Genomic DNA, 9,067 nt, shown 5'->3' on the forward strand with positions numbered 1-9,067 from the left:
TCAAGCACTCAGCTTGCTGTGGTCTAAATCAGTGTATATCATTTAAAAAACTCCTACCCTCAGAAGCCCTTCCTTATTTCTCAGGAGTCCAGCCCAGAATCTTGGGAAAAATTACATATATAGTGCATGTGGTATGTATAAAAGTGTATTAGAATATTAAGGTCACTAAATTCGGGGATGGTTAATATGCAGGAATAAATGACTGGGGGACTGAACAAAATTCAGCTTTTGCTTTGGCATTGCCTGTCCTGTCCTCTGCTCTCCCACTCTTTTCCCTCTCTAATATAAATGAGGAGTAAATCTTGATTAGTCATCAATTATGGTACTCTTACCTCCTTTTATGGTGATAGTGAGAGACAGTCATATGACCTAGTTCTGGCTGATTTGGGTTATGAAAAAAAGATCTGCTTAGCGGATTCTTGTATATTTTCCCCATTCTTAAGAAATTTAAGGTGAGAACAGTTCATCTTTTTTTGCCTGGATTTTGTAATGATTTAAAGTGACTTGGATAATATAATAGCCATTTGAGATCTTGAGGAGAACTATCTAAGGACAAACTCAATAGGATGAGGATGGCAGAGTGGAAAGATAAGAACTTGGGTGCTTGATGACATTAAAAATTTTAAGCTACTCAATGAACCAACCTTGATGTCTCCCACTTTTGTACTTCCTACATGACATATTACATGCTGTTGGTGAAGTCAGTAGAGACAGGTTTTCTATTACTTAACGTGATGGTAACAAAAACAAGGTATAAGAAGCTCTATCACATCTAAGGGATCAGCTCATCTTTGAGTTGAATGTGAGGTTAAACAATTCTTCTGATAATATTTAACACTCAATTCACTTGTTTACACAATAGTAGTCCTCCAAAATGTTGAAAATATGCATTATTTTAGGAATGAAGGTGTCAGTCAACAATACATGGTAAATATTGCTGAGAACAAATACTAAGTAAGTCAATATTTAGTGTCATTGTAGGTGAGGAACAGAAAGCTTTCTTGAAAGAGGTAGTATTGGGAGGACCCATGGTATTTGAACATTTGAAAGTAGAGTTCAGGGCATTTTAGAAAATGTGGCACATCCAACACCAACTGCAGAGTAGGTCACGGGATGAAAACACAACAGTAAGATTTTAGGAATAGAGTAGAAGCAAACAAGGCTGGCGGGGTGGAGTTAGGTGCACACCAGGGAGGGTGTGAAAGCCTTGGGGCTCCCTCTCCATGCAGTGGGAAACAGAGCTATTTGGGCCACTCACCATTTATTGATTCCAGATGAATGAATAAAACATGTAATACTTATTTTGTATAGTTTTGTATATATTTTAATGGAAAATGTACATGATTTTAATTAAACAATAAAAATTCACTTTCCATTCTAATTTGGTTTGGTTTTAGAACAGTTGTCGAAAGAAATTAGTACATGTCTGGTGAAACAGCCATTGTTTTCCAAGAGGTGCAAAACTAGATGCGAGTTCTGCAAAGAGAGGACTCTAGGCCAGTAAGCAGCACTTCACAGAGTCAAGGTTGGACAGCTCAGTAAGGGTGCAGGGCAGCTAGAGGTGGGGTCTATTGCTCCGGAAGGAAGAGATGCCTAGTTGTGTAGCAAAGAGATGTTGTTCTGAGCAGAGAGGGGGAAACTGGCCAAGAGCCTTGAACCTGGATGAGGCTGGAAGTCAGTGTCAAGAGGAGAAGCTGGCAGTACATTGGGAGGTTTCTTGTTACTGCCCAGCAAGGTAAGCCTTCTGATGAAGAGAAGGAAATGGAGTGGGGCTAGAGACAGGACTGAAGTTCTGGAGTTTTATTTGCTTATGTCTTTGTATCTTTTCTTATTCCCAGAGGGAATTAACCTTAAATATATTTGTGAATGAACATGAAACAGTGTATGATTTCATCACAGGTAAAGATAAAGGAAGTATGTGGATTTTCCAAACTTTAACCTTCACTTTCATTGCCCTCACCTCTGCAGTCTTCACAAGGGAAGCTTTGTTGCGAGTTACTAGGCAGGAGAGAGAAGCAGGGAAATGCTTCATGGTCTCTTGCTTAAAGACCAGAAGTCTTTCTTAGATTCCCCTGCAAATGTCCCCTCATGTGGTCTTGGCCAGGTCTGGTCTCACTCTTTTTCAAGCCAATCCCTGGGCACGAGAAAGGATCAGCTGTAACAGATGTAGATCACCTAGGACTTGCCCTGGCCATGAGGAGAGAGGGAGGAATGGTTCGGGGAACAGAGTCAGAACCACCTTTAGGGTCAGCAAGACTGAAAAAGGACCCCGAAGAAAATACCACAGAGTGGTGAAAAGCAGACCCTTTTCTAGTTAGGTTACCCTGGATTCCTGCTAAGGCTTAGCTAAGCCTCAGTTTCCAGGACAGCAATAGGGTTGTTGTGACAAAGGTAATGCAGGTAAGGCAGTTGGCAGTGTCTAGCAATTAATGCATCTTCAAAAAGTGAGTCTGATTATTGCTGTGCTGCTGTTATTAATAAAAAGCAACCTAGCTCCTTCCCTCCAGGAGATCACAAGGTGAAGGTGACTTCCTGCTGAGGGGTGCTCCTCTCTATTTCCCTGCCAAAGAAGAAAAGCTCTTGTAAAGACTGCTTGTCCATTTTCACATGCCTTGCCTCAATTTCCTTATGAGGAACTCAGCCAGGCCTGGACTTGGAAAGGCGGGTCCAGCACTGTGCCTCAGCACCCTCCTGATGGCAGCAGGATACAGTGGCCTGGGGGACAGGGATGAAGTAGTCTGTTCCCTTTCCCTGCTTGCTCAGTGGAGGAAAATGGGGCATTAGCGATGCTTAGTCCATCCAAGTTGATCACCGTACACCTGAGTAGCTGATTTGGACCAGAGGGTATAACCTTTTCCATCGGGGATCAAGGTCACACGTGGCACCCCCTGAATATTCCTATTACTACATTCTGGCCTTTCCAGCATTACTGGATGAGAGTCAAGAGGCAAGACTCCGGGTTCACGATGACTGCTGTCTAGCTCGCAGCCCTCCAGGCCGCCCCTCTCCGCGGTGCGCGTCCCCTGGCTCAGCGCGCGTTCGCGCCGGGGCGCGCGGTTCCCTCCGCCCGCGGGGACGCGGTGCGGCCGCGACGCCGAGCCATTTGCATTCCCCGGCAGTCATTTTATACGCGGAGGTAATGAAGTTGTCAGCGGCGCCCGGAGTGTGGCAGAGCCTGATATTCAAATCGGCCTGCGCGTCTCGCGCCCCTCCCTCCTACCCCGGCCCCGCCCGGCCGTCCCGCGAGCCCGCCGCCTCCGCGCCCCGTTACCCCGCAGCCGCGGGCGCCCCGCTCCGCGCCCGCTCCCCGGCTCGCCGGCCTTTGTCTCCGGCTCCCTCTCTTCTCCTCCCTCCCGCTTTGAGTGTTTGGCAAATCTGGACCCCGGATACCAAGGACCTTCGCGGGTCTGGTGGCTGCCAGTGACCCCGCAGGGTCCGGGAGAGGGCGGAGGGTCCCCCTGGCTCCGCGGGCGGCACCCTCACCCTCCTGCCCCGCGCCCCTCTCTTTCCTTCTCCCCGCAGCCAGCCCCTCCTCGCCTCTTCAGCTCCATTTCCAAGAAAGATGACCTAATGCGCATTATCACGTGGGCCTGAGGTCGTTTTCTTCCCTCTCTGTATGCATATTTGTGGTCATTTTTATGATTATAAAAGCCTAAATGTGCCCGTGCACTCAGCTGCTAGGAAAAGGCTGTCGCAGCGCTGGTGAGGAAATGAGGTGGAAAGACAGACACCCTTGCCTTGAGATAGGTAGCTGACGGAGACAATGGGCATTAGGTTCCGGGACTCATTCTCCAAGCCGCTCAACTGTGCGGGCCCAGGACAGCCCTGGCACCCGGGAGTGGAAGTGTGGCGAGTCCACGTGGAAAATACACTTGGGGTTGCAAAGCTGATAGGTTAGGGAAGGGAAGAGTGCAAACCTCTCGTTAATCATTGTAAAGCATTGCCTGGCTATTTAAATAATATTTTGGATATATTGCATGAAATAAAATGTAGTAGTAAAATCAGCTAAACGTTTCTTTTTACTTTTTCAGAAAACGTGGCTACAAATGACAGTATGGTTAGTGTTCTGTGTTGGACAACTCTGGCGAGGAGACCACAAACCTGAGGAACCTCCTGGCTCTAGCCCTGCCATCTCATCTAGCTCTCTAGATGGTTTGGAATAGAGGCAAGGAAGGGCTTTGGATCTTAGGCATCAAATGCCCAGGAAAATAATTAGTAAGTAGTTGACTTTATAAAAAAAATCCTGAGCAGAGGCGGAGGTTTACATGGTAACATTTTCTATTCCTATTCCCATTCCCTTTGTTCGCACTTTCCCCCAGCCTTGCCACAATTCCACGGGCGGGCCAACCGTCCGTGTGTGAAGTTGGACCTTTAGGAGTGTTTTGTGTCTTTTAGGAGTTATTTGTTGCACACTAAACTTGCTGACATGTCATTTAGAAAAGTGAGTACTGTGTATGCACTGTAACAACTATTTCATAAGTATTTTTGGTGTACATTGGGCCTCAGCACTCACGAGCTGAGGAGTAAGAGGTCCCGGAGTATGCATTGACACGATGCGCTGCAAATGATCCAGGCACGGGGGAGTCCCTGAGTGTGCATTGATTCCATGCGTGGCCATGGCTCCTACAGGGCTGTTATGGTGCAGTTTGCCAATGATCCATGAGGTAAAGACTCCCCGAATACACATTGACACGATAGACTGGAGTTGTTTGGGTCTGTCTTGGCAATGATCCGAGGATAATGGCGTTATCTTGAGATCGGAGCGCTTATGGTCCTAATGGCACAACCAGAACTGCCCCAGATATGTCATACTGTGACTCTCAGTGCAGGGCACAGTGGTCTTTGACCTCCTGCATCATGATACTGTGGTGCTGCCAATGTCTGTTGATGTTGTGTCTGATGCAATTGAAATATTTTTTTTCTCCCCATTTAAACATTTGTAAAATACTACCTGGATTGGAGGGGTCTGTGTTTTGGTAGTTTCACTTAGGTAATCATAGGCTCAAGACATAGGTGAGGTCAAATTTAAAGTGAAAAAAGTGGTTTGGGGAACATATGCTTGGAAACATGCATTCGAGGGAGAACAAATACAAACTAAGAAAACCTTGTGGCTGAAACTAGAACAGTTAATGTAAAAAGGTAGTAATAGGATGGGCAATACTTCTAAAAGTCATAAAAGTAATATATTTAATAGTAATAGAATTCAAACACTGCAGAACTGTAGAAATAAAGGATATAATTCTATCTCCTTTTCATAGCTCACTTATATCCTATCCATTGTTACAACCACTATTAATATTTTGTATAGTCTTATAGAAAAATTTTTTTGTGGTAGTGGGATTAACCTCAGGGCTTTCACACTGAATTAAGTCCCCAGCCCTATTAAAATTTTTGTTATTTTGAGACAGAGTCTCCTTAAGTTGCTAAATTGCTAAGGGCGGGCTTGAACTTTTTGTTCCTTCTGTCTCGGTCCCCCAAAGTTCTGGAATTACAGGCGTGTGCCACCATGCCTGGATTCCTCTAGTGATTTTTGTACATATACACATGTATGTCTGTACTCTTTATTTATTTACACAAGTAGATTGATGGCAATGTTACTTTTCAATGTCTTGTACTGCCTCTCCCTGACTCTCTTTTTTTCTGGTACGGGAATCAAACTCAGGACCTCATGCTTGCCAGGCAGGTACTGTGCCACTGAACTAAATCGCTGGCCTCTTGCCTTGTACTGTCTCCTAATGGTAAACTGACTATCTCTCCTCAGGGACACCTGCAATGGTAACAACTGCATGGAATTCTGGGGTATGGATGTAACAATTTTTACGTGCATGTTATTTCAACTATCCCTGCAATGAATATTGTCACACCTTTTCATTTATAAATTTGCACAAGTTTGCTCATAGGGTAAGTTTTTAGCAGTAGACACACTGGGACAAAGAGACAGACATTTAAATATTGATACACATTGCCAAGTTAACCATCATACACTCCAACTCAAAATTGGGTGCCTATATTTGCACTCAACGCCAACGTGGCGTTTGATCACAGAGGGTGCTTCTGATGCGTGAGAGTGAATTTTCCCAGTGAAGTGCTCTGCTTAGCTTTATGGAGAGAGTTCAGCACTGAGGCTTTGATAAATGCATTGAAGTATAGAAGTCAGACTACAAAGTAGGAAGTCCTGCTAGTCAAGATAAAAAATGATTAAGCTGCAAATCACACTGAGATCAGTTGAATTTTGGTAATAACCTATCAACATGGGAAAATTGATATTAGATCACATTAATTCATCATTCAGCAGATATTTGCTGAGAAGTTATCATTCTTTCTCTTCATATTGTCAACAACCATTTGCTGCCCTTTGAGTTCTGAAAATACTAGAATTTTATTCTCACTGGGCAGGCTTTGCTCTATAGCAACAAAATATCATGTTTAGTTCAGGCAGGAGTCCGGTTGGAGTACTCTGCTGTGGATTCCATGTACAGAATGGTCTCATAGGAAGGGATTTGGAAATTACGCATCTCAACATATGAGACGGATGGTGAACTCCATGAACTTTCAGCCAAATTCCTCTGACTTCTTGGTTTCCTTTGTAAAATTTAAGACTGAAAACAGTAACTCCTAGGGCTGGCAAGACAATTCTTTTCAATAATGAAAGAATTTCGCCAACTTATTTCCCATGTGAGTCCCTGATCATGAGAGATATTGTGGCACATGTTTTGTCCTCTGGGTAGTCTTCTTGTGTTTATTTTGTTTTCTTCTAGATAACATCAGATACAATTTAGAAAATTCTGAGTCTAAAAATTGGGAGAATTACATAAAATTCATTTGAAAGTCAATTTGGACTTTCCACAAAATACCAGTTACCAAGAAGGATCAAATTATTGTCAGAACTGTAATCTGACATCATAATCTTTTTTCTCCAAATGTATTTTATTTCAAAAAGAAAAAAAAAATTCAAAGCACAACGATCAAGGGATAGCAGTGGTACATACGTTGCAGATTGCCATCCCCAAATCAGTCACCCAAAGCACAAGACATCTGCATTTACTTTCTGAACAGTACCAGCACAAATCTTCTCTTTAATGAACTCTGAGAAATCAGTAGAAGAATTATCTTAACTGTAATATATATAATATAAACAGAATACATGTTATATTATTTATATAATATGTAACATTTATATAATACTCATATATGATATATATTATAAATAGTTTCAGCTCCTCATACTAGCAAGACAATATGATGTTTACATATGCAGGACATCAGAATCTTTCAACAATCATCTACTCATAAAGATTGTTCTTTTGCTGGGGGTTTAGCTCAGCAGCACAAGTGCCAGCCTGGCAAGCGTGAGATCCTGAGTTCAATCCCTGGTACTCCTTCTCCCCACCAAAAAGATTGTTCTTTCATCATTGTGAAGAAGAAAGTACCTCAACCAGTATGAAGTAGAGATGCTGTAGAATGTGTCATTTGTATTACTAGTACCAAGAACTTACGTATTTCTACACCAGTGAAGACCCAGAGGGCTAAGAGTATCCATTTGAGACACCAGCTCAGATGAAAGAAATGCTATTTAGCTGAGTGTGGGGCTGCATGCTCACCTTTACAGGATCAGCACTCAGGAGACTGAGTTCAAGGCCAGCTGGGCTACATAGTGAGTTCAAACCTGGTCTGACTTTTTCATTTAGTATGTTAATGCCTCTGTATGAAAACAGAAATGATATAAGCTTAAATATGTAGATGAGAGGATCTAATTATTGTCACTAAAAGAAGAAAAAAGGAAACAATTAGAAAAAAATGATAAAATTTAAAGCTGTATGTCCTTTAAAAATCAAGTATTGGAAGATCTCTCATAATACAGACTTGTCATCAATTAACTTGAAATTTTAATTTTCTCATTTAACAAGACAACTTTAAGTAACATGCACCTAATGAACTGTACTAATGCCTTAACACTTAGAACCTGGAAATCTCCTAACATTGGGTAGAAACTGAGGAAGAAAAAGGCCAATGAAAACTTGCAAAGGTCACTTCAAATTTGTGGAAAGACCACATTGTCGTGATGAAGCAGGAAAATTTTGAGAAAAAAATCAAAAAATTTTTCCATGTCAGAAAACATGTGGCATTTTTTGGTAAATGAAGTTGGAACTGCACACAGAATTGAATTTGTCTAAGAGTTACTCAACTGAGGAAGAGCCAGCCACAATGCTTCACACCATGGAGCTGCAGAGAATTCAGTGTCATTTCCTGGAATTATTTTCCTGGTGCAAAGTGTAAGAGACTGATAATAAAAATCTAGATAATAAGTTCTTTTGTCAACATTTTAGCATGAGCTCTAAAGGGGTTAACAAAGCAAGGAGACAAAGACAACAGTTCTTCAGTGGATTTTTTAGCTGTTTTGAGAAGCCCTGGGTACGTGCGACTCTTCTTGGTGCATTACAGTTGAAAGACAAACTTTTCTGTCCCCAAATCAACAATAAAATGTCCCTGAGCAATTCTTAAACATGTCTAATTTTGAAAATCTCTATGTTTAGGAGCTAATAATATACAATTAAACTTGCTGTTTGGTTCCTTTAAATATTGAGAATAATGTGCTAGAGAAGTATGTATGGTTAAACAAATATTTCTTTTTTTAAAAAGCTGCATTATTCTTTTCAAAATAAAAATAATCCATGTTTATTGTAAAAATTTAAACAATGTAAGAATATAAAGATTTTATATAGCCTTTTAAAGATTTGTGGTAGTAACCTTTAAAAATCACGTTCGTTGTAAATATTTTCTCCAAATTATCATTTTTCTTTTTTTTTTTTAATGTATAGAGTCTTTATATTTTTTTATGAAATAAAATTTATCAAGCTTTCCCATTCTTCATTTCTGGCCTTTGCCTCATGTTAAGAAAGACTGTCATTTTTCCTTGGATAATAAAAATCTTCCTCTGTTTTTCCCTATTACTTTTACTGTTCCAGTTTTTACATTTAAATTGTTGATCATGCTGGACTTTAATTCAGTATAAAGAATGAGACTGAGAGCTAGCTCTATTTATTTTTTTCCAAATGGCTAGCTAGCT

The 9,067-nt window shown here is 41.5% G+C and overlaps 1 long non-coding RNA gene across 1 annotated transcript; it reads left to right on the forward strand.

Moving 5' to 3' along the window:
- Positions 1-3,063: 3,063 nt before the first annotated feature.
- Positions 3,064-8,503, forward strand: LOC134473882 (uncharacterized). The gene is made up of 2 exons (XR_010044365.1): positions 3,064-3,136; positions 4,032-8,503. It is a non-coding gene; the product is annotated as an uncharacterized LOC134473882 (long non-coding RNA).
- The last annotated feature ends 564 nt before the right edge of the window (positions 8,504-9,067 follow it).

Source organism: Cavia porcellus, unplaced genomic scaffold, assembly GCF_034190915.1.
Source record: "Cavia porcellus strain 051 isolate PalLab524CR breed Dunkin Hartley unplaced genomic scaffold, mCavPor4.1 scaffold_2, whole genome shotgun sequence".
Classification (NCBI taxonomy): Eukaryota; Metazoa; Chordata; class Mammalia; order Rodentia; family Caviidae; genus Cavia; species Cavia porcellus.